Here is a 23,123-nt window from a genome sequence, read left to right as displayed (position 1 = left end):
TATTCATCGCCAACGACATTCCGTATTCCCAAGCGGTCACCCTTCCAAGTACTAACGGGACTCGACGTAACTTAACTTCTGGGAGCTGACGAGACCAGGTGCGTTCTACGTGATATGGCCGTTGACATTCAAAAATGAAAATTTACCCTCCCAGTCCCAATGGATGAATAGAAAATCACTTCAAAGTGATTGAAATGATTGTTCATTGAATTCGGACTGGTAACCATCGCGAATAAAAAAACGCGATAAACTTTGAAAAACTCTCAATGGAATTCATCCAGAATCATTCCTATAGATGAATTGAACCTATCCCTGTGTCATTGAAATTTTTGATCTACGAATTTGGACTGGTAACCATCGTGATTGAAAAAAAATTTCAAGAAATTTGTTATTGAAAACAAACTATTCATCGCCAACGACATCCCGTATTCCCAAGCGGTCACCCTTCCAAGTACTAACGGGACTCGACGTAACTTAACTTCTGGGAGCTGACGAGACCAGGTGCGTTCTACGTGATATGGCCGTTGACATTCAAAAATGAAAATTTACCCTCCCAGTCCCAATGGATGAATAGAAAATCACTTCAAAGTGATTGAAATGTTTGTTCATTGAATTCGGACTGGTAACCATCGCGAATAAAAAAACGCGATAAACTTTGAAAAACTCTCAATGGAATTCATCCAGAATCATTCCTATAGATGAATTGAACCTATCCCTGTGTCATTGAAATTTTTGATCTACGAATTTGGACTGGTAACCATCGTGATTGAAAAAATATTTCAAGAAATTTGTTATTGAAAACAAACTATTCATCGCCAACGACATTCCGTATTCCCAACCGGTCACCCTTCCAAGTACTAACGGGACTCGACGTAACTTAACTTCTGGGAGCTGACGAGACCAGGTGCGTTCTACGTGATATGGCCGTTGACATTCAAAAATGAAAATTTACCCTCCCAGTCCCAATGGATGAATAGAAAATCACTTCAAAGTGATTGAAATGTTTGTTCATTGAATTCGGACTGGTAACCATCGCGAATAAAAAAACGCGATAAACTTTGAAAAACTCTCAATGGAATTCATCCAGAATCATTCCTATAGATGAATTGAACCTATCCCTGTGTCATTGAAATTTTTGATCTACGAATTTGGACTGGTAACCATCGTGATTGAAAAAAAATTTCAAGAAATTTGTTATTGAAAACAAACTATTCATCGCCAACGACATTCCGTATTCCCAAGCGGTCACCCTTCCAAGTACTAACGGGACTCGACGTAACTTAACTTCTGGGAGCTGACGAGACCAGGTGCGTTCTACGTGATATGGCCGTTGACATTCAAAAATGAAAATTTACCCTCCCAGTCCCAATGGATGAATAGAAAATCACTTCAAAGTGATTGAAATGATTGTTCATTGAATTCGGACTGGTAACCATCGCGAATAAAAAAACGCGATAAACTTTGAAAAACTCTCAATGGAATTCATCCAGAATCATTCCTATAGATGAATTGAACCTATCCCTGTGTCATTGAAATTTTTGATCTACGAATTTGGACTGGTAACCATCGTGATTGAAAAAAATTTCAAGAAATTTGTTATTGAAAACAAACTATTCATCGCCAACGACATTCCGTATTCCCAAGCGGTCACCCTTCCAAGTACTAACGGGACTCGACGTAACTTAACTTCTGGGAGCTGACGAGACCAGGTGCGTTCTACGTGATATGGCCGTTGACATTCAAAAATGAAAATTTACCATCCCAGTCCCAATGGATGAATAGAAAATTACTTCAAAGTGATTGAAATGTTTGTTCATTGAATTCGGACTGGTAATCATCGCGAATAAAAAAACGCGATAAACTTTGAAAAACTCTCAATGGAATTCATCCAGAATCATTCCTATAGATGAATTGAACCTATCCCTGTGTCATTGAAATTTTTGATCTACGAATTTGGACTGGTAACCATCGTGATTGAAAAAAAATTTCAAGAAATTTGTTATTGAAAACAAACTATTCATCGCCAACAACATTCCGTATTCCCAAGCGGTCACCCTTCCAAATGCTAACGGGACTCGACGTAACTTAACTTCTGGGAGCTGACGAGACCAGGTGCGTTCTACGTGATATGGCCGTTGACATTCAAAAATGAAAATTTACCCTCCCAGTCCCAATGGATGAATAGAAAATCACTTCAAAGTGATTGAAATGTTTGTTCATTGAATTCGGACTGGTAACCATCGCGAATAAAAAAACGCGATAAACTTTGAAAAACTCTCAATGGAATTCATCCAGAATCATTCCTATAGATGAATTGAACCTATCCCTGTGTCATTGAAATTTTTGATCTACGAATTTGGACTGGTAACCATCGTGATTGAAAAAAAATTTAAAGAAATTTGTTATTGAAAACAAACTATTCATCGCCAACGACATTCCGTATTCCCAAGCGGTCACCCTTCCAAGTACTAACGGGACTCGACGTAACTTAACTTCTGGGAGCTGACGAGACCAGGTGCGTTCTACGTGATATGGCCGTTGACATTCAAAAATGAAAATTTACCCTCCCAGTCCCAATGGATGAATAGAAAATCACTTCAAAGTGATTGAAATGATTGTTCATTGAATTCGGACTGGTAACCATCGCGAATAAAAAAACGCGATAAACTTTGAAAAACTCTCAATGGAATTCATCCAGAATCATTCCTATAGATGAATTGAACCTATCCCTGTGTCATTGAAATTTTTGATCTACGAATTTGGACTGGTAACCATCGTGATTGAAAAAAAATTTCAAGAAATTTGTTATTGAAAACAAACTATTCATCGCCAACGACATTCCGTATTCCCAAGCGGTCACCCTTCCAAGTATTAACGGGACTCGACGTAACTTAACTTCTGGGAGCTGACGAGACCAGGTGCGTTCTACGTGATATGGCCGTTGACATTCAAAAATGAAAATTTACCCTCCCAGTCCCAATGGATGAATAGAAAATTACTTCAAAGTGATTGAAATGTTTGTTCATTGAATTCGGACTGGTAATCATCGCGAATAAAAAAACGCGATAAACTTTGAAAAACTCTCAATGGAATTCATCCAGAATCATTCCTATAGATGAATTGAACCTATCCCTGTGTCATTGAAATTTTTGATCTACGAATTTGGACTGGTAACCATCGTGATTGAAAAAAATTTCAAGAAATTTGTTATTGAAAACAAACTATTCATCGCCAACGACATTCCGTATTCCCAAGCGGTCACCCTTCCAAGTACTAACGGGACTCGACGTAACTTAACTTCTGGGAGCTGACGAGACCAGGTGCGTTCTACGTGATATGGCCGTTGACATTCAAAAATGAAAATTTACCATCCCAGTCCCAATGGATGAATAGAAAATTACTTCAAAGTGATTGAAATGTTTGTTCATTGAATTCGGACTGGTAATCATCGCGAATAAAAAAACGCGATAAACTTTGAAAAACTCTCAATGGAATTCATCCAGAATCATTCCTATAGATGAATTGAACCTATCCCTGTGTCATTGAAATTTTTGATCTACGAATTTGGACTGGTAACCATCGTGATTGAAAAAAAATTTCAAGAAATTTGTTATTGAAAACAAACTATTCATCGCCAACAACATTCCGTATTCCCAAGCGGTCACCCTTCCAAATGCTAACGGGACTCGACGTAACTTAACTTCTGGGAGCTGACGAGACCAGGTGCGTTCTACGTGATATGGCCGTTGACATTCAAAAATGAAAATTTACCCTCCCAGTCCCAATGGATGAATAGAAAATCACTTCAAAGTGATTGAAATGTTTGTTCATTGAATTCGGACTGGTAACCATCGCGAATAAAAAAACGCGATAAACTTTGAAAAACTCTCAATGGAATTCATCCAGAATCATTCCTATAGATGAATTGAACCTATCCCTGTGTCATTGAAATTTTTGATCTACGAATTTGGACTGGTAACCATCGTGATTGAAAAAAAATTTCAAGAAATTTGTTATTGAAAACAAACTATTCATCGCCAACGACATCCCGTATTCCCAAGCGGTCACCCTTCCAAGTACTAACGGGACTCGACGTAACTTAACTTCTGGGAGCTGACGAGACCAGGTGCGTTCTACGTGATATGGCCGTTGACATTCAAAAATGAAAATTTACCCTCCCTGCCCCAATGGATGAATAGAAAATCACTTCAAAGTGATTGAAATGTTTGTTCATTGAATTCGGACTGGTAACCATCGCGAATAAATAAACGCGATCAACTTTGAAAAACTCTCAATGGAATTCATCCAGAATCATTCCTATAGATGAATTGAACCCATCCCTGTGTCATTGAAATTTTTGATCTACGAATTTGGACTGGTAACCATCGTGATTGAAAAAAAATTTAAAGAAATTTGTTATTGAAAACAAACTATTCATCGCCAACGACATTCCGTATTCCCAAGCGGTCACCCTTCCAAGTACTAACGGGACTCGACGTAACTTAACTTCTGGGAGCTGACGAGACCAGGTGCGTTCTACGTGATATGGCCGTTGACATTCAAAAATGAAAATTTACCCTCCCTGCCCCAATGGATGAATAGAAAATCACTTCAAAGTGATTGAAATGTTTGTTCATTGAATTCGGACTGGTAACCATCGCGAATAAAAAAACGCGATAAACTTTGAAAAACTCTCAATGGAATTCATCCAGAATCATTCCTATAGATGAATTGAACCTATCCCTGTGTCATTGAAATTTTTGATCTACGAATTTGGACTGGTAACCATCGTGATTGAAAAAAAATTTCAAGAAATTTGTTATTGAAAACAAACTATTCATCGCCAACGACATTCCGTATTCCCAAGCGGTCACCCTTCCAAGTACTAACGGGACTCGACGTAACTTAACTTCTGGGAGCTGACGAGACCAGGTGCGTTCTACGTGATATGGCCGTTGACATTCAAAAATGAAAATTTACCCTCCCAGTCCCAATGGATGAATAGAAAATCACTTCAAAGTGATAGAAATGTTTGTTCATTGAATTTGGACTGGTAACCATCGCGAATAAAAAAACGCGATAAACTTTGAAAAACTCTCAATGGAATTCATCCAGAATCATTCCTATAGATGAATTGAACCTATCCCTGTGTCATTGAAATTTTTGATCTACGAATTTGGACTGGTAACCCTCGTGATTGAAAAAAAATTTCAAGAAATTTGTTATTGAAAACAAACTATTCATCGCCAACGACATTCCGTATTCCCAAGCGGTCACCCTTCCAAGTACTAACGGGACTCGACGTAACTTAACTTCTGGGAGCTGACGAGACCAGGTGCGTTCTACGTGATATGGCCGTTGACATTCAAAAATGAAAATTTACCCTCCCAGTCCCAATGGATGAATAGAAAATTACTTCAAAGTGATTGAAATGTTTGTTCATTGAATTCGGACTGGTAATCATCGCGAATAAAAAAACGCGATAAACTTTGAAAAACTCTCAATGGAATTCATCCAGAATCATTCCTATAGATGAATTGAACCTATCCCTGTGTCATTGAAATTTTTGATCTACGAATTTGGACTGGTAACCATCGTGATTGAAAAAAAATTTCAAGAAATTTGTTATTGAAAACAAACTATTCATCGCCAACGACATTCCGTATTCCCAAGCGGTCACCCTTCCAAGTACTAACGGGACTCGACGTAACTTAACTTCTGGGAGCTGACGAGACCAGGTGCGTTCTACGTGATATGGCCGTTGACATTCAAAAATGAAAATTTACCCTCCCAGTCCCAATGGATGAATAGAAAATCACTTCAAAGTGATAGAAATGTTTGTTCATTGAATTTGGACTGGTAACCATCGCGAATAAAAAAACGCGATAAAATTTGAAAAACTCTCAATGGAATTCATCCAGAATCATTCCTATAGATGAATTGAACCTATCCCTGTGTCATTGAAATTTTTGATCTACGAATTTGGACTGGTAACCATCGTGATTGAAAAAATATTGCAAGAAATTTGTTATTGAAAACAAACTATTCATCGCCAACGACATTCCGTATTCCCAAGCGGTCACCCTTCCAAGTACTAACGGGACTCGACGTAACTTAACTTCTGGGAGCTGACGAGACCAGGTGCGTTCTACGTGATATGGCCGTTGACATTCAAAAATGAAAATTTACCCTCCCAGTCCCAATGGATGAATAGAAAATCACTTCAAAGTGATTGAAATGTTTGTTCATTGAATTCGGACTGGTAACCATCGCGAATAAAAAAACGCGATAAACTTTGAAAAACTCTCAATGGAATTCATCCAGAATCATTCCTATAGATGAATTGAACCTATCCCTGTGTCATTGAAATTTTTGATCTACGAATTTGGACTGGTAACCATCGTGATTGAAAAAAAATTTCAAGAAATTTGTTATTGAAAACAAACTATTCATCGCCAACGACATTCCGTATTCCCAAGCGGTCACCCTTCCAAGTACTAACGGGACTCGACGTAACTTAACTTCTGGGAGCTGACGAGACCAGGTGCGTTCTACGTGATATGGCCGTTGACATTCAAAAATGAAAATTTACCCTCCCAGTCCCAATGGATGAATAGAAAATCACTTCAAAGTGATAGAAATGTTTGTTCATTGAATTTGGACTGGTAACCATCGCGAATAAAAAACGCGATAAAATTTGAAAAACTCTCAATGGAATTCATCCAGAATCATTCCTATAGATGAATTGAACCTATCCCTGTGTCATTGAAATTTTTGATCTACGAATTTGGACTGGTAACCATCGTGATTGAAAAAATATTTCAAGAAATTTGTTATTGAAAACAAACTATTCATCGCCAACGACATTCCGTATTCCCAAGCGGTCACCCTTCCAAGTACTAACGGGACTCGACGTAACTTAACTTCTGGGAGCTGACGAGACCAGGTGCGTTCTACGTGATATGGCCGTTGACATTCAAAAATGAAAATTTACCCTCCCAGTCCCAATGGATGAATAGAAAATCACTTCAAAGTGATTGAAATGTTTGTTCATTGAATTCGGACTGGTAACCATCGCGAATAAAAAAACGCGATAAACTTTGAAAAACTCTCAATGGAATTCATCCAGAATCATTCCTATAGATGAATTGAACCTATCCCTGTGTCATTGAAATTTTTGATCTACGAATTTGGACTGGTAACCATCGTGATTGAAAAAAAATTTCAAGAAATTTGTTATTGAAAACAAACTATTCATCGCCAACGACATTCCGTATTCCCAAGCGGTCACCCTTCCAAGTACTAACGGGACTCGACGTAACTTAACTTCTGGGAGCTGACGAGACCAGGTGCGTTCTACGTGATATGGCCGTTGACATTCAAAAATGAAAATTTACCCTCCCAGTCCCAATGGATGAATAGAAAATCACTTCAAAGTGATTGAAATGTTTGTTCATTGAATTCGGACTGGTAACCATCGCGAATAAAAAAACGCGATAAACTTTGAAAAACTCTCAATGGAATTCATCCAGAATCATTCCTATAGATGAATTGAACCTATCCCTGTGTCATTGAAATTTTTGATCTACGAATTTGGACTGGTAACCATCGTGATTGAAAAAAAATTTCAAGAAATTTGTTATTGAAAACAAACTATTCATCGCCAACGACATCCCGTATTCCCAAGCGGTCACCCTTCCAAGTAGTATTGGGACTCGACGTAACTTAACTTCTGGGAGCTGACGAGACCAGGTGCGTTCTACGTGATATGGCCGTTGACATTCAAAAATGAAAATTTACCCTCCCAGTCCCAATGGATGAATAGAAAATTACTTCAAAGTGATTGAAATGTTTGTTCATTGAATTCGGACTGGTAATCATCGCGAATAAAAAAACGCGATAAACTTTGAAAAACTCTCAATGGAATTCATCCAGAATCATTCCTATAGATGAATTGAACCTATCCCTGTGTCATTGAAATTTTTGATCTACGAATTTGGACTGGTAACCATCGTGATTGAAAAAAAATTTCAAGAAATTTGTTATTGAAAACAAACTATTCATCGCCAACGACATCCCGTATTCCCAAGCGGTCACCCTTCCAAGTACTAACGGGACTCGACGTAACTTAACTTCTGGGAGCTGACGAGACCAGGTGCGTTCTACGTGATATGGCCGTTGACATTCAAAAATGAAAATTTACCCTCCCAGTCCCAATGGATGAATAGAAAATTACTTCAAAGTGATTGAAATGTTTGTTCATTGAATTCGGACTGGTAATCATCGCGAATAAAAAAACGCGATAAACTTTGAAAAACTCTCAATGGAATTCATCCAGAATCATTCCTATAGATGAATTGAACCTATCCCTGTGTCATTGAAATTTTTGATCTACGAATTTGGACTGGTAACCATCGTGATTGAAAAAAAATTTCAAGAAATTTGTTATTGAAAACAAACTATTCATCGCCAACGACATCCCGTATTCCCAAGCGGTCACCCTTCCAAGTACTAACGGGACTCGACGTAACTTAACTTCTGGGAGCTGACGAGACCAGGTGCGTTCTACGTGATATGGCCGTTGACATTCAAAAATGAAAATTTACCCTCCCAGTCCCAATGGATGAATAGAAAATTACTTCAAAGTGATTGAAATGTTTGTTCATTGAATTCGGACTGGTAATCATCGCGAATAAAAAAACGCGATAAACTTTGAAAAACTCTCAATGGAATTCATCCAGAATCATTCCTATAGATGAATTGAACCTATCCCTGTGTCATTGAAATTTTTGATCTACGAATTTGGACTGGTAACCATCGTGATTGAAAAAAAATTTCAAGAAATTTGTTATTGAAAACAAACTATTCATCGCCAACGACATTCCGTATTCCCAAGCGGTCACCCTTCCAAGTACTAACGGGACTCGACGTAACTTAACTTCTGGGAGCTGACGAGACCAGGTGCGTTCTACGTGATATGGCCGTTGATATTCAAAATTGAAAATTTACCCTCCCAGTCCCAATGGATGAATAGAAAATCACTTCAAAGTGATTGAAATGTTTGTTCATTGAATTTGGAATGGTAACCATCGCGAATAAAAAAACGCGATAAACTTTGAAAAACTCTCAATGGAATTCATCCGGAATCATTCCTATAGATGAATTGAACCTATCCCTGTGTCATTGAAATTTTTGATCTACGAATTTGGACTGGTAACCATCGTGATTGAAAAAAAATTTCAAGAAATTTGTTATTGAAAACAAACTATTCATCGCCAACGACATTCCGTATTCCCAAGCGGTCACCCTTCCAAGTACTAACGGGACTCGACGTAACTTAACTTCTGGGAGCTGACGAGACCAGGTGCGTTCTACGTGATATGGCCGTTGATATTCAAAATTGAAAATTTACCCTCCCAGTCCCAATGGATGAATAGAAAATCACTTCAAAGTGATTGAAATGTTTGTTCATTGAATTTGGAATGGTAACCATCGCGAATAAAAAAACGCGATAAACTTTGAAAAACTCTCAATGGAATTCATCCAGAATCATTCCTATAGATGAATTGAACCTATCCCTGTGTCATTGAAATTTTTGATCTACGAATTTGGACTGGTAACCATCGTGATTGAAAAAAAATTTCAAGAAATTTGTTATTGAAAACAAACTATTAATCGCCAACGACATCCCGTATTCCCAAGCGGTCACCCTTCCAAGTAGTATTGGGACTCGACGTAACTTAACTTCTGGGAGCTGACGAGACCAGGTGCGTTCTACGTGATATGGCCGTTGACATTCAAAAATGAAAATTTACCCTCCCAGTCCCAATGGATGAATAGAAAATTACTTCAAAGTGATTGAAATGTTTGTTCATTGAATTCGGACTGGTAATCATCGCGAATAAAAAAACGCGATAAACTTTGAAAAACTCTCAATGGAATTCATCCAGAATCATTCCTATAGATGAATTGAACCTATCCCTGTGTCATTGAAATTTTTGATCTACGAATTTGGACTGGTAACCATCGTGATTGAAAAAAAATTTCAAGAAATTTGTTATTGAAAACAAACTATTCATCGCCAACGACATCCCGTATTCCCAAGCGGTCACCCTTCCAAGTACTAACGGGACTCGACGTAACTTAACTTCTGGGAGCTGACGAGACCAGGTGCGTTCTACGTGATATGGCCGTTGATATTCAAAATTGAAAATTTACCCTCCCAGTCCCAATGGATGAATAGAAAATCACTTCAAAGTGATTGAAATGTTTGTTCATTGAATTTGGAATGGTAACCATCGCGAATAAAAAAACGCGATAAACTTTGAAAAACTCTCAATGGAATTCATCCAGAATCATTCCTATAGATGAATTGAACCTATCCCTGTGTCATTGAAATTTTTGATCTACGAATTTGGACTGGTAACCATCGTGATTGAAAAAAAATTTCAAGAAATTTGTTATTGAAAACAAACTATTAATCGCCAACGACATTCCGTATTCCCAAGCGGTCACCCTTCCAAGTACTAACGGGACTCGACGTAACTTAACTTCTGGGAGCTGACGAGACCAGGTGCGTTCTACGTGATATGGCCGTTGACATTCAAAAATGAAAATTTACCCTCCCAGTCCCAATGGATGAATAGAAAATCACTTCAAAGTGATTGAAATGTTTGTTCATTGAATTCGGACTGGTAACCATCGCGAATAAAAAAACGCGATAAACTTTGAAAAACTCTCAATGGAATTCATCCAGAATCATTCCTATAGATGAATTGAACCTATCCCTGTGTCATTGAAATTTTTGATCTACGAATTTGGACTGGTAACCATCGTGATTGAAAAAAAATTTCAAGAAATTTGTTATTGAAAACAAACTATTCATCGCCAACGACATTCCGTATTCCCAAGCGGTCACCCTTCCAAGTACTAACGGGACTCGACGTAACTTAACTTCTGGGAGCTGACGAGACCAGGTGCGTTCTACGTGATATGGCCGTTGACATTCAAAAATGAAAATTTACCCTCCCAGTCCCAATGGATGAATAGAAAATCACTTCAAAGTGATTGAAATGTTTGTTCATTGAATTCGGACTGGTAACCATCGCGAATAAAAAAACGCGATAAACTTTGAAAAACTCTCAATGGAATTCATCCAGAATCATTCCTATAGATGAATTGAACCTATCCCTGTGTCATTGAAATTTTTGATCTACGAATTTGGACTGGTAACCATCGTGATTGAAAAAAAATTTCAAGAAATTTGTTATTGAAAACAAACTATTCATCGCCAACGACATTCCGTATTCCCAAGCGGTCACCCTTCCAAGTACTAACGGGACTCGACGTAACTTAACTTCTGGGAGCTGACGAGACCAGGTGCGTTCTACGTGATATGGCCGTTGATATTCAAAATTGAAAATTTACCCTCCCAGTCCCAATGGATGAATAGAAAATCACTTCAAAGTGATTGAAATGTTTGTTCATTGAATTTGGAATGGTAACCATCGCGAATAAAAAAACGCGATAAACTTTGAAAAACTCTCAATGGAATTCATCCAGAATCATTCCTATAGATGAATTGAACCTATCCCTGTGTCATTGAAATTTTTGATCTACGAATTTGGACTGGTAACCATCGTGATTGAAAAAAAATTTCAAGAAATTTGTTATTGAAAACAAACTATTAATCGCCAACGACATTCCGTATTCCCAAGCGGTCACCCTTCCAAGTACTAACGGGACTCGACGTAACTTAACTTCTGGGAGCTGACGAGACCAGGTGCGTTCTACGTGATATGGCCGTTGACATTCAAAAATGAAAATTTACCCTCCCAGTCCCAATGGATGAATAGAAAATCACTTCAAAGTGATTGAAATGTTTGTTCATTGAATTCGGACTGGTAACCATCGCGAATAAAAAAACGCGATAAACTTTGAAAAACTCTCAATGGAATTCATCCAGAATCATTCCTATAGATGAATTGAACCTATCCCTGTGTCATTGAAATTTTTGATCTACGAATTTGGACTGGTAACCATCGTGATTGAAAAAAAATTTCAAGAAATTTGTTATTGAAAACAAACTATTCATCGCCAACGACATTCCGTATTCCCAAGCGGTCACCCTTCCAAGTACTAACGGGACTCGACGTAACTTAACTTCTGGGAGCTGACGAGACCAGGTGCGTTCTACGTGATATGGCCGTTGACATTCAAAAATGAAAATTTACCCTCCCAGTCCCAATGGATGAATAGAAAATTACTTCAAAGTGATTGAAATGTTTGTTCATTGAATTCGGACTGGTAATCATCGCGAATAAAAAAACGCGATAAACTTTGAAAAACTCTCAATGGAATTCATCCAGAATCATTCCTATAGATGAATTGAACCTATCCCTGTGTCATTGAAATTTTTGATCTACGAATTTGGACTGGTAACCATCGTGATTGAAAAAAAATTTCAAGAAATTTGTTATTGAAAACAAACTATTCATCGCCAACGACATTCCGTATTCCCAAGCGGTCACCCTTCCAAGTACTAACGGGACTCGACGTAACTTAACTTCTGGGAGCTGACGAGACCAGGTGCGTTCTACGTGATATGGCCGTTGATATTCAAAATTGAAAATTTACCCTCCCAGTCCCAATGGATGAATAGAAAATCACTTCAAAGTGATTGAAATGTTTGTTCATTGAATTCGGACTGGTAATCATCGCGAATAAAAAAACGCGATAAACTTTGAAAAACTCTCAATGGAATTCATCCAGAATCATTCCTATAGATGAATTGAACCTATCCCTGTGTCATTGAAATTTTTGATCTACGAATTTGGACTGGTAACCATCGTGATTGAAAAAAAATTTCAAGAAATTTGTTATTGAAAACAAACTATTCATCGCCAACAACATTCCGTATTCCCAAGCGGTCACCCTTCCAAATGCTAACGGGACTCGACGTAACTTAACTTCTGGGAGCTGACGAGACCAGGTGCGTTCTACGTGATATGGCCGTTGACATTCAAAAATGAAAATTTACCCTCCCAGTCCCAATGGATGAATAGAAAATTACTTCAAAGTGATTGAAATGTTTGTTCATTGAATTCGGACTGGTAATCATCGCGAATAAAAAAACGCGATAAACTTTGAAAAACTCTCAATGGAATTCATCCAGAATCATTCCTATAGATGAATTGAACCTATCCCCGTGTCATTGAAATTTTTGATCTACGAATTTGGACTGGTAACCATCGTGATTGAAAAAAAATTTCAAGAAATTTGTTATTGAAAACAAACTATTCATCGCCAACGACATTCCGTATTCCCAAGCGGTCACCCTTCCAAGTACTAACGGGACTCGACGTAACTTAACTTCTGGGAGCTGACCAGACCAGGTGCGTTCTACGTGATATGGCCGTTGACATTCAAAAATGAAAATTTACCCTCCCAGTCCCAATGGATGAATAGAAAATCACTTCAAAGTGATTGAAATGTTTGTTCATTGAATTCGGACTGGTAACCATCGCGAATAAAAAAACGCGATAAACTTTGAAAAACTCTCAATGGAATTCATCCAGAATCATTCCTATAGATGAATTGAACCTATCCCTGTGTCATTGAAATTTTTGATCTACGAATTTGGACTGGTAACCATCGTGATTGAAAAAAAATTTCAAGAAATTTGTTATTGAAAACAAACTATTCATCGCCAACGACATTCCGTATTCCCAAGCGGTCACCCTTCCAAGTATTAACGGGACTCGACGTAACTTAACTTCTGGGAGCTGACGAGACCAGGTGCGTTCTACGTGATATGGCCGTTGACATTCAAAAATGAAAATTTACCCTCCCAGTCCCAATGGATGAATAGAAAATTACTTCAAAGTGATTGAAATGTTTGTTCATTGAATTCGGACTGGTAATCATCGCGAATAAAAAAACGCGATAAACTTTGAAAAACTCTCAATGGAATTCATCCAGAATCATTCCTATAGATGAATTGAACCTATCCCTGTGTCATTGAAATTTTTGATCTACGAATTTGGACTGGTAACCATCGTGATTGAAAAAAATTTCAAGAAATTTGTTATTGAAAACAAACTATTCATCGCCAACGACATTCCGTATTCCCAAGCGGTCACCCTTCCAAGTACTAACGGGACTCGACGTAACTTAACTTCTGGGAGCTGACGAGACCAGGTGCGTTCTACGTGATATGGCCGTTGAGATTCAAAAATGAAAATTTACCATCCCAGTCCCAATGGATGAATAGAAAATTACTTCAAAGTGATTGAAATGTTTGTTCATTGAATTCGGACTGGTAATCATCGCGAATAAAAAAACGCGATAAACTTTGAAAAACTCTCAATGGAATTCATCCAGAATCATTCCTATAGATGAATTGAACCTATCCCTGTGTCATTGAAATTTTTGATCTACGAATTTGGACTGGTAACCATCGTGATTGAAAAAAAATTTCAAGAAATTTGTTATTGAAAACAAACTATTCATCGCCAACGACATTCCGTATTCCCAAGCGGTCACCCTTCCAAGTACTAACGGGACTCGACGTAACTTAACTTCTGGGAGCTGACCAGACCAGGTGCGTTCTACGTGATATGGCCGTTGACATTCAAAAATGAAAATTTACCCTCCCAGTCCCAATGGATGAATAGAAAATCACTTCAAAGTGATTGAAATGTTTGTTCATTGAATTCGGACTGGTAACCATCGCGAATAAAAAAACGCGATAAACTTTGAAAAACTCTCAATGGAATTCATCCAGAATCATTCCTATAGATGAATTGAACCTATCCCTGTGTCATTGAAATTTTTGATCTACGAATTTGGACTGGTAACCATCGTGATTGAAAAAAAATTTCAAGAAATTTGTTATTGAAAACAAACTATTCATCGCCAACGACATTCCGTATTCCCAAGCGGTCACCCTTCCAAGTATTAACGGGACTCGACGTAACTTAACTTCTGGGAGCTGACGAGACCAGGTGCGTTCTACGTGATATGGCCGTTGACATTCAAAAATGAAAATTTACCCTCCCAGTCCCAATGGATGAATAGAAAATTACTTCAAAGTGATTGAAATGTTTGTTCATTGAATTCGGACTGGTAATCATCGCGAATAAAAAAACGCGATAAACTTTGAAAAACTCTCAATGGAATTCATCCAGAATCATTCCTATAGATGAATTGAACCTATCCCTGTGTCATTGAAATTTTTGATCTACGAATTTGGACTGGTAACCATCGTGATTGAAAAAAATTTCAAGAAATTTGTTATTGAAAACAAACTATTCATCGCCAACGACATTCCGTATTCCCAAGCGGTCACCCTTCCAAGTACTAACGGGACTCGACGTAACTTAACTTCTGGGAGCTGACGAGACCAGGTGCGTTCTACGTGATATGGCCGTTGAGATTCAAAAATGAAAATTTACCATCCCAGTCCCAATGGATGAATAGAAAATTACTTCAAAGTGATTGAAATGTTTGTTCATTGAATTCGGACTGGTAATCATCGCGAATAAAAAAACGCGATAAACTTTGAAAAACTCTCAATGGAATTCATCCAGAATCATTCCTATAGATGAATTGAACCTATCCCTGTGTCATTGAAATTTTTGATCTACGAATTTGGACTGGTAACCATCGTGATTGAAAAAAAATTTCAAGAAATTTGTTATTGAAAACAAACTATTCATCGCCAACGACATTCCGTATTCCCAAGCGGTCACCCTTCCAAGTACTAACGGGACTCGACGTAACTTAACTTCTGGGAGCTGACGAGACCAGGTGCGTTCTACGTGATATAGCCGTTGACATTCAAAAATGAAAATTTACCCTCCGAGTCCCAATGGATGAATAGAAAATTACTTCAAAGTGATTGAAATGTTTGTTCATTGAATTCGGACTGGTAATCATCGCGAATAAAAAAACGCGATAAACTTTGAAAAACTCTCAATGGAATTCATCCAGAATCATTCCTATAGATGAATTGAACCTATCCCTGTGTCATTGAAATTTTTGATCTACGAATTTGGACTGGTAACCATCGTGATTGAAAAAAAATTTCAAGAAATTTGTTATTGAAAACAAACTATTCATCGCCAACGACATCCCGTATTCCCAAGCGGTCACCCTTCCAAGTACTAACGGGACTCGACGTAACTTAACTTCTGGGAGCTGACGAGACCAGGTGCGTTCTACGTGATATGGCCGTTGACATTCCAAAATGAAAATTTACCCATCCAGTCCCAATGGATGAATAGAAAATCACTTCAAAGTGATTGAAATGTTTGTTCATTGAATTCGGACTGGTAACCATCGCGAATAAAAAAACGCGATAAACTTTGAAAAACTCTCAATGGAATTCATCCAGAATCATTCCTATAGATGAATTGAACCTATCCCTGTGTCATTGAAATTTTTGATCTACGAATTTGGACTGGTAACCATCGTGATTGAAAAAAAATTTCAAGAAATTTGTTATTGAAAACAAACTATTCATCGCCAACGACATCCCGTATTCCCAAGCGGTCACCCTTCCAAGTACTAACGGGACTCGACGTAACTTAACTTCTGGGAGCTGACGAGACCAGGTGCGTTCTACGTGATATGGCCGTTGACATTCCAAAATGAAAATTTACCCTCCCAGTCCCAATGGATGAATAGAAAATCACTTCAAAGTGATTGAAATGTTTGTTCATTGAATTCGGACTGGTAACCATCGCGAATAAAAAAACGCGATAAACTTTGAAAAACTCTCAATGGAATTCATCCAGAATCATTCCTATAGATGAATTGAACCTATCCCAGTGTCATTGAAATTTTTGATCTACGAATTTGGACTGGTAACCATCGTGATTGAAAAAAAATTTCAAGAAATTTGTTATTGAAAGCAAACTATTCATCGCCAACGACATCCCGTATTCCCAAGCGGTCACCCTTCCAAGTACTAACGGGACTCGACGTAACTTAACTTCTGGGAGCTGACGAGACCAGGTGCGTTCTACGTGATATGGCCGTTGAGATTCAAAAATGAAAATTTACCATCCCAGTCCCAATGGATGAACAGAAAATCACTTCAAAGTGATTGAAATGTTTGTTCATTGAATTCGGACTGGTAATCATCGCGAATAAAAAAACGCGATAAACTTTGAAAAACTCTCAATGGAATTCATCCAGAATCATTCCTATAGATGAATTGAACCTATCCCTGTGTCATTGAAATTTTTGATCTACGAATTTGGACTGGTAACCATCGTGATTGAAAAAAAATTTCAAGAAATTTGTTATTGAAAACAAACTATTCATCGCCAACGACATCCCGTATTCCCAAGCGGTCACCCTTCCAAGTACTAACGGGACTCGACGTAACTTAACTTCTGGGAGCTGACGAGACCAGGTGCGTTCTACGTGATATGGCCGTTGACATTCCAAAATGAAAATTTACCCTCCCAGTCCCAATGGATGAATAGAAAATCACTTCAAAGTGATTGAAATGTTTGTTCATTGAATTCGGACTGGTAACCATCGCGAATAAAAAAACGCGATAAACTTTGAAAAACTCTCAATGGAATTCATCCAGAATCATTCCTATAGATGAATTGAACCTATCCCTGTGTCATTGAAATTTTTGATCTACGAATTTGGACTGGTAACCATCGTGATTGAAAAAAAATTTCAAGAAATTTGTTATTGAAAACAAACTATTCATCGCCAACGACATCCCGTATTCCCAAGCGGTCACCCTTCCAAGTACTAACGGGACTCGACGTAACTTAACTTCTGGGAGCTGACGAGACCAGGTGCGTTCTACGTGATATGGCCGTTGACATTCCAAAATGAAAATTTACCCTCCCAGTCCCAATGGATGAATAGAAAATCACTTCAAAGTGATTGAAATGTTTGTTCATTGAATTCGGACTGGTAACCATCGCGAATAAAAAAACGCGATAAACTTTGAAAAACTCTCAATGGAATTCATCCAGAATCATTCCTATAGATGAATTGAACCTATCCCAGTGTCATTGAAATTTTTGATCTACGAATTTGGACTGGTAACCATCGTGATTGAAAAAAAATTTCAAGAAATTTGTTATTGAAAGCAAACTATTCATCGCCAACGACATCCCGTATTCCCAAGCGGTCACCCTTCCAAGTACTAACGGGACTCGACGTAACTTAACTTCTGGGAGCTGACGAGACCAGGTGCGTTCTACGTGATATGGCCGTTGAGATTCAAAAATGAAAATTTACCATCCCAGTCCCAATGGATGAACAGAAAATCACTTCAAAGTGATTGAAATGTTTGTTCATTGAATTCGGACTGGTAATCATCGCGAATAAAAAAACGCGATAAACTTTGAAAAACTCTCAATGGAATTCATCCAGAATCATTCCTATAGATGAATTGAACCTATCCCTGTGTCATTGAAATTTTTGATCTACGAATTTGGACTGGTAACCATCGTGATTGAAAAAAAATTTCAAGAAATTTGTTATTGAAAACAAACTATTCATCGCCAACAACATTCCGTATTCCCAAGCGGTCACCCTTCCAAGTGCTAACGGGACTCGACGTAACTTAACTTCTTGGAGCTGACGAGACCAGGTGCGTTCTACGTGATATGGCCGTTGACATTCAAAAATGAAAATTTACCCTCCCAGTCCCAATGGATGAATAGAAAATTACTTCAAAGTGATTGAAATGTTTGTTCATTGAATTCGGACTGGTAATCATCGCGAATAAAAAAACGCGATAAACTTTGAAAAACTCTCAATGGAATTCATCCAGAATCATTCCTATAGATGAATTGAACCTATCCCTGTGTCATTGAAATTTTTGATCTACGAATTTGGACTGGTAACCATCGTGATTGAAAAAAAATTTCAAGAAATTTGTTATTGAAAACAAACTATTCATCGCCAACGACATCCCGTATTCCCAAGCGGTCACCCTTCCAAGTACTAACGGGACTCGACGTAACTTAACTTCTGGGAGCTGACGAGACCAGGTGCGTTCTACGTGATATGGCCGTTGACATTCCAAAATGAAAATTTACCCTCCCAGTCCCAATGGATGAATAGAAAATCACTTCAAAGTGATTGAAATGTTTGTTCATTGAATTCGGACTGGTAACCATCGCGAATAAAAAAACGCGATAAACTTTGAAAAACTCTCAATGGAATTCATCCAGAATCATTCCTATAGATGAATTGAACCTATCCCAGTGTCATTGAAATTTTTGATCTACGAATTTGGACTGGTAACCATCGTGATTGAAAAAAAATTTCAAGAAATTTGTTATTGAAAGCAAACTATTCATCGCCAACGACATCCCGTATTCCCAAGCGGTCACCCTTCCAAGTACTAACGGGACTCGACGTAACTTAACTTCTGGGAGCTGACGAGACCAGGTGCGTTCTACGTGATATGGCCGTTGAGATTCAAAAATGAAAATTTACCATCCCAGTCCCAATGGATGAACAGAAAATCACTTCAAAGTGATTGAAATGTTTGTTCATTGAATTCGGACTGGTAATCATCGCGAATAAAAAAACGCGATAAACTTTGAAAAACTCTCAATGGAATTCATCCAGAATCATTCCTATAGATGAATTGAACCTATCCCTGTGTCATTGAAATTTTTGATCTACGAATTTGGACTGGTAACCATCGTGATTGAAAAAAAATTTCAAGAAATTTGTTATTGAAAACAAACTATTCATCGCCAACGACATCCCGTATTCCCAAGCGGTCACCCTTCCAAGTACTAACGGGACTCGACGTAACTTAACTTCTGGGAGCTGACGAGACCAGGTGCGTTCTACGTGATATGGCCGTTGACATTCCAAAATGAAAATTTACCCTCCCAGTCCCAATGGATGAATAGAAAATCACTTCAAAGTGATTGAAATGTTTGTTCATTGAATTCGGACTGGTAACCATCGCGAATAAAAAAACGCGATAAACTTTGAAAAACTCTCAATGGAATTCATCCAGAATCATTCCTATAGATGAATTGAACCTATCCCTGTGTCATTGAAATTTTTGATCTACGAATTTGGACTGGTAACCATCGTGATTGAAAAAAAATTTCAAGAAATTTGTTATTGAAAACAAACTATTCATCGCCAACGACATCCCGTATTCCCAAGCGGTCACCCTTCCAAGTACTAACGGGACTCGACGTAACTTAACTTCTGGGAGCTGACGAGACCAGGTGCGTTCTACGTGATATGGCCGTTGACATTCCAAAATGAAAATTTACCCTCCCAGTCCCAATGGATGAATAGAAAATCACTTCAAAGTGATTGAAATGTTTGTTCATTGAATTCGGACTGGTAACCATCGCGAATAAAAAAACGCGATAAACTTTGAAAAACTCTCAATGGAATTCATCCAGAATCATTCCTATAGATGAATTGAACCTATCCCAGTGTCATTGAAATTTTTGATCTACGAATTTGGACTGGTAACCATCGTGATTGAAAAAAAATTTCAAGAAATTTGTTATTGAAAGCAAACTATTCATCGCCAACGACATCCCGTATTCCCAAGCGGTCACCCTTCCAAGTACTAACGGGACTCGACGTAACTTAACTTCTGGGAGCTGACGAGACCAGGTGCGTTCTACGTGATATGGCCGTTGAGATTCAAAAATGAAAATTTACCATCCCAGTCCCAATGGATGAACAGAAAATCACTTCAAAGTGATTGAAATGTTTGTTCATTGAATTCGGACTGGTAATCATCGCGAATAAAAAAACGCGATAAACTTTGAAAAACTCTCAATGGAATTCATCCAGAATCATTCCTATAGATGAATTGAACCTATCCCTGTGTCATTGAAATTTTTGATCTACGAATTTGGACTGGTAACCATCGTGATTGAAAAAAAATTTCAAGAAATTTGTTATTGAAAACAAACTATTCATCGCCAACAACATTCCGTATTCCCAAGCGGTCACCCTTCCAAGTGCTAACGGGACTCGACGTAACTTAACTTCTTGGAGCTGACGAGACCAGGTGCGTTCTACGTGATATGGCCGTTGACATTCAAAAATGAAAATTTACCCTCCCAGTCCCAATGGATGAATAGAAAATTACTTCAAAGTGATTGAAATGTTTGTTCATTGAATTCGGACTGGTAATCATCGCGAATAAAAAAACGCGATAAACTTTGAAAAACTCTCAATGGAATTCATCCAGAATCATTCCTATAGATGAATTGAACCTATCCCTGTGTCATTGAAATTTTTGATCTACGAATTTGGACTGGTAACCATCGTGATTGAAAAAAAATTTCAAGAAATTTGTTATTGAAAACAAACTATTCATCGCCAACGACATTCCGTATTCCCAAGCGGTCACCCTTCCAAGTACTAACGGGACTCGACGTAACTTAACTTCTGGGAGCTGACGAGACCAGGTGCGTTCTACGTGATATAGCCGTTGACATTCAAAAATGAAAATTTACCCTCCCAGTCCCAATGGATGAATAGAAAATTACTTCAAAGTGATTGAAATGTTTGTTCATTGAATTAGGACTGGTAATCATCGCGAATAAAAAAACGCGATAAACTTTGAAAAACTCTCAATGGAATTCATCCAGAATCATTCCTATAGATGAATTGAACCTATCCCTGTGTCATTGAAATTTTTGATCTACGAATTTGGACTGGTAACCATCGTGATTGAAAAAAAATTTCAAGAAATTTGTTATTGAAAACAAACTATTCATCGCCAACGACATCCCGTATTCCCAAGCGGTCACCCTTCCAAGTACTAACGGGACTCGACGTAACTTAACTTCTGGGAGCTGACGAGACCAGGTGCGTTCTACGTGATATGGCCGTTGACATTCCAAAATGAAAATTTACCCTCCCAGTCCCAATGGATGAATAGAAAATCACTTCAAAGTGATTGAAATGTTTGTTCATTGAATTCGGACTGGTAACCATCGCGAATAAAAAAACGCGATAAACTTTGAAAAACTCTCAATGGAATTCATCCAGAATCATTCCTATAGATGAATTGAACCTATCCCAGTGTCATTGAAATTTTTGATCTACGAATTTGGACTGGTAACCATCGTGATTGAAAAAAAATTTAAAGAAATTTGTTATTGAAAACAAACTCTTCATCGCCAACGACATCCCGTATTCCCAAGCGGTCACCCTTCCAAGTACTAACGGGACTCGACGTAACTTAACTTCTGGGAGCTGACGAGACCAGGTGCGTTCTACGTGATATGGCCGTTGAGATTCAAAAATGAAAATTTACCATCCCAGTCCCAATGGATGAACAGAAAATCACTTCAAAGTGATTGAAATGTTTGTTCATTGAATTCGGACTGGTAATCATCGCGAATAAAAAAACGCGATAAACTTTGAAAAACTCTCAATGGAATTCATCCAGAATCATTCCTATAGATGAATTGAACCTATCCCTGTGTCATTGAAATTTTTGATCTACGAATTTGGACTGGTAACCATCGTGATTGAAAAAAAATTTAAAGAAATTTGTTATTGAAAACAAACTCTTCATCGCCAACGACATCCCGTATTCCCAAGCGGTCACCCTTCCAAGTACTAACGGGACTCGACGTAACTTAACTTCTGAGAGCTGACGAGACCAGGTGCGTTCTACGTGATATGGCCGTTGAGATTCAAAAATGAAAATTTACCATCCCAGTCCCAATGGATGAACAGAAAATCACTTCAAAGTGATTGAAATGTTTGTTCATTGAATTCGGACTGGTAATCATCGCGAATAAAAAAACGCGATAAACTTTGAAAAACTCTCAATGGAATTCATCCAGAATCATTCCTATAGATGAATTGAACCTATCCCTGTGTCATTGAAATTTTTGATCTACGAATTTGGACTGGTAACCATCGTGATTGAAAAAAAATTTCAAGAAATTTGTTATTGAAAACAAACTATTCATCGCCAACGACATTCCGTATTCCCAAGCGGTCACCCTTCCAAGTACTAACGGGACTCGACGTAACTTAACTTCTGGGAGCTGACGAGACCAGGTGCGTTCTACGTGATATAGCCGTTGACATTCAAAAATGAAAATTTACCCTCCCAGTCC

The 23,123-nt window shown here is 38.1% G+C and overlaps 58 pseudogenes; all 58 read right to left on the bottom strand.

The window, feature by feature from the left end:
• Nucleotides 1-7: 7 nt before the first annotated feature.
• LOC124344956 lies at nt 8-126 on the bottom strand (annotated as a pseudogene).
• Nucleotides 127-410: 284 nt separating this feature from the next.
• LOC124344756 lies at nt 411-529 on the bottom strand (annotated as a pseudogene).
• A 284-nt stretch (nt 530-813) lies between these two features.
• On the bottom strand, nt 814-932 carry LOC124345614 (annotated as a pseudogene).
• A 284-nt stretch (nt 933-1,216) lies between these two features.
• On the bottom strand, nt 1,217-1,335 carry LOC124344955 (annotated as a pseudogene).
• A 283-nt stretch (nt 1,336-1,618) lies between these two features.
• On the bottom strand, nt 1,619-1,737 carry LOC124344953 (annotated as a pseudogene).
• Nucleotides 1,738-2,021: 284 nt separating this feature from the next.
• Nucleotides 2,022-2,140, bottom strand: LOC124346027 (annotated as a pseudogene).
• A 284-nt stretch (nt 2,141-2,424) lies between these two features.
• Nucleotides 2,425-2,543, bottom strand: LOC124344952 (annotated as a pseudogene).
• A 284-nt stretch (nt 2,544-2,827) lies between these two features.
• Nucleotides 2,828-2,946, bottom strand: LOC124345755 (annotated as a pseudogene).
• Nucleotides 2,947-3,229: 283 nt separating this feature from the next.
• Nucleotides 3,230-3,348, bottom strand: LOC124344951 (annotated as a pseudogene).
• Nucleotides 3,349-3,632: 284 nt separating this feature from the next.
• LOC124346025 lies at nt 3,633-3,751 on the bottom strand (annotated as a pseudogene).
• Nucleotides 3,752-4,035: 284 nt separating this feature from the next.
• Nucleotides 4,036-4,154, bottom strand: LOC124344744 (annotated as a pseudogene).
• Nucleotides 4,155-4,438: 284 nt separating this feature from the next.
• LOC124344950 lies at nt 4,439-4,557 on the bottom strand (annotated as a pseudogene).
• Nucleotides 4,558-4,841: 284 nt separating this feature from the next.
• On the bottom strand, nt 4,842-4,960 carry LOC124344949 (annotated as a pseudogene).
• Nucleotides 4,961-5,244: 284 nt separating this feature from the next.
• On the bottom strand, nt 5,245-5,363 carry LOC124344948 (annotated as a pseudogene).
• A 284-nt stretch (nt 5,364-5,647) lies between these two features.
• LOC124344947 lies at nt 5,648-5,766 on the bottom strand (annotated as a pseudogene).
• Nucleotides 5,767-6,050: 284 nt separating this feature from the next.
• LOC124344946 lies at nt 6,051-6,169 on the bottom strand (annotated as a pseudogene).
• Nucleotides 6,170-6,453: 284 nt separating this feature from the next.
• On the bottom strand, nt 6,454-6,572 carry LOC124344945 (annotated as a pseudogene).
• A 283-nt stretch (nt 6,573-6,855) lies between these two features.
• LOC124344944 lies at nt 6,856-6,974 on the bottom strand (annotated as a pseudogene).
• Nucleotides 6,975-7,258: 284 nt separating this feature from the next.
• Nucleotides 7,259-7,377, bottom strand: LOC124344942 (annotated as a pseudogene).
• Nucleotides 7,378-7,661: 284 nt separating this feature from the next.
• On the bottom strand, nt 7,662-7,780 carry LOC124345341 (annotated as a pseudogene).
• Nucleotides 7,781-8,064: 284 nt separating this feature from the next.
• On the bottom strand, nt 8,065-8,183 carry LOC124344733 (annotated as a pseudogene).
• A 284-nt stretch (nt 8,184-8,467) lies between these two features.
• LOC124344722 lies at nt 8,468-8,586 on the bottom strand (annotated as a pseudogene).
• A 284-nt stretch (nt 8,587-8,870) lies between these two features.
• LOC124345636 lies at nt 8,871-8,989 on the bottom strand (annotated as a pseudogene).
• A 284-nt stretch (nt 8,990-9,273) lies between these two features.
• Nucleotides 9,274-9,392, bottom strand: LOC124345635 (annotated as a pseudogene).
• Nucleotides 9,393-9,676: 284 nt separating this feature from the next.
• On the bottom strand, nt 9,677-9,795 carry LOC124345340 (annotated as a pseudogene).
• Nucleotides 9,796-10,079: 284 nt separating this feature from the next.
• LOC124344729 lies at nt 10,080-10,198 on the bottom strand (annotated as a pseudogene).
• A 284-nt stretch (nt 10,199-10,482) lies between these two features.
• Nucleotides 10,483-10,601, bottom strand: LOC124344941 (annotated as a pseudogene).
• A 284-nt stretch (nt 10,602-10,885) lies between these two features.
• Nucleotides 10,886-11,004, bottom strand: LOC124344940 (annotated as a pseudogene).
• A 284-nt stretch (nt 11,005-11,288) lies between these two features.
• On the bottom strand, nt 11,289-11,407 carry LOC124345634 (annotated as a pseudogene).
• Nucleotides 11,408-11,691: 284 nt separating this feature from the next.
• On the bottom strand, nt 11,692-11,810 carry LOC124344939 (annotated as a pseudogene).
• Nucleotides 11,811-12,094: 284 nt separating this feature from the next.
• Nucleotides 12,095-12,213, bottom strand: LOC124344938 (annotated as a pseudogene).
• Nucleotides 12,214-12,497: 284 nt separating this feature from the next.
• On the bottom strand, nt 12,498-12,616 carry LOC124345633 (annotated as a pseudogene).
• A 284-nt stretch (nt 12,617-12,900) lies between these two features.
• Nucleotides 12,901-13,019, bottom strand: LOC124346024 (annotated as a pseudogene).
• A 284-nt stretch (nt 13,020-13,303) lies between these two features.
• On the bottom strand, nt 13,304-13,422 carry LOC124345790 (annotated as a pseudogene).
• Nucleotides 13,423-13,706: 284 nt separating this feature from the next.
• LOC124345753 lies at nt 13,707-13,825 on the bottom strand (annotated as a pseudogene).
• Nucleotides 13,826-14,108: 283 nt separating this feature from the next.
• On the bottom strand, nt 14,109-14,227 carry LOC124345725 (annotated as a pseudogene).
• Nucleotides 14,228-14,511: 284 nt separating this feature from the next.
• LOC124345789 lies at nt 14,512-14,630 on the bottom strand (annotated as a pseudogene).
• Nucleotides 14,631-14,914: 284 nt separating this feature from the next.
• LOC124345752 lies at nt 14,915-15,033 on the bottom strand (annotated as a pseudogene).
• Nucleotides 15,034-15,316: 283 nt separating this feature from the next.
• On the bottom strand, nt 15,317-15,435 carry LOC124345724 (annotated as a pseudogene).
• A 284-nt stretch (nt 15,436-15,719) lies between these two features.
• On the bottom strand, nt 15,720-15,838 carry LOC124345455 (annotated as a pseudogene).
• Nucleotides 15,839-16,122: 284 nt separating this feature from the next.
• LOC124344710 lies at nt 16,123-16,241 on the bottom strand (annotated as a pseudogene).
• Nucleotides 16,242-16,525: 284 nt separating this feature from the next.
• Nucleotides 16,526-16,644, bottom strand: LOC124344699 (annotated as a pseudogene).
• A 284-nt stretch (nt 16,645-16,928) lies between these two features.
• LOC124344833 lies at nt 16,929-17,047 on the bottom strand (annotated as a pseudogene).
• A 284-nt stretch (nt 17,048-17,331) lies between these two features.
• LOC124344686 lies at nt 17,332-17,450 on the bottom strand (annotated as a pseudogene).
• A 284-nt stretch (nt 17,451-17,734) lies between these two features.
• Nucleotides 17,735-17,853, bottom strand: LOC124344675 (annotated as a pseudogene).
• Nucleotides 17,854-18,137: 284 nt separating this feature from the next.
• LOC124344832 lies at nt 18,138-18,256 on the bottom strand (annotated as a pseudogene).
• A 284-nt stretch (nt 18,257-18,540) lies between these two features.
• LOC124346159 lies at nt 18,541-18,659 on the bottom strand (annotated as a pseudogene).
• Nucleotides 18,660-18,943: 284 nt separating this feature from the next.
• LOC124344663 lies at nt 18,944-19,062 on the bottom strand (annotated as a pseudogene).
• A 284-nt stretch (nt 19,063-19,346) lies between these two features.
• Nucleotides 19,347-19,465, bottom strand: LOC124344831 (annotated as a pseudogene).
• Nucleotides 19,466-19,749: 284 nt separating this feature from the next.
• Nucleotides 19,750-19,868, bottom strand: LOC124344652 (annotated as a pseudogene).
• Nucleotides 19,869-20,152: 284 nt separating this feature from the next.
• Nucleotides 20,153-20,271, bottom strand: LOC124344640 (annotated as a pseudogene).
• Nucleotides 20,272-20,555: 284 nt separating this feature from the next.
• On the bottom strand, nt 20,556-20,674 carry LOC124344830 (annotated as a pseudogene).
• Nucleotides 20,675-20,958: 284 nt separating this feature from the next.
• On the bottom strand, nt 20,959-21,077 carry LOC124346158 (annotated as a pseudogene).
• Nucleotides 21,078-21,361: 284 nt separating this feature from the next.
• Nucleotides 21,362-21,480, bottom strand: LOC124345454 (annotated as a pseudogene).
• Nucleotides 21,481-21,764: 284 nt separating this feature from the next.
• LOC124346726 lies at nt 21,765-21,883 on the bottom strand (annotated as a pseudogene).
• A 284-nt stretch (nt 21,884-22,167) lies between these two features.
• Nucleotides 22,168-22,286, bottom strand: LOC124344829 (annotated as a pseudogene).
• A 284-nt stretch (nt 22,287-22,570) lies between these two features.
• LOC124345374 lies at nt 22,571-22,689 on the bottom strand (annotated as a pseudogene).
• A 284-nt stretch (nt 22,690-22,973) lies between these two features.
• LOC124345453 lies at nt 22,974-23,092 on the bottom strand (annotated as a pseudogene).
• Between the last annotated feature and the right edge of the window lie 31 nt (nt 23,093-23,123).

The sequence above is a fragment of the Daphnia pulicaria genome, chromosome 6 (assembly GCF_021234035.1).
Source record: "Daphnia pulicaria isolate SC F1-1A chromosome 6, SC_F0-13Bv2, whole genome shotgun sequence".
In the NCBI taxonomy this organism is placed as follows: Eukaryota; Metazoa; Arthropoda; class Branchiopoda; order Diplostraca; family Daphniidae; genus Daphnia; species Daphnia pulicaria.
The sequence above is the reverse complement of the archived record's forward strand: the minus strand, read 5'-3'. Positions and strand labels throughout refer to the sequence as shown.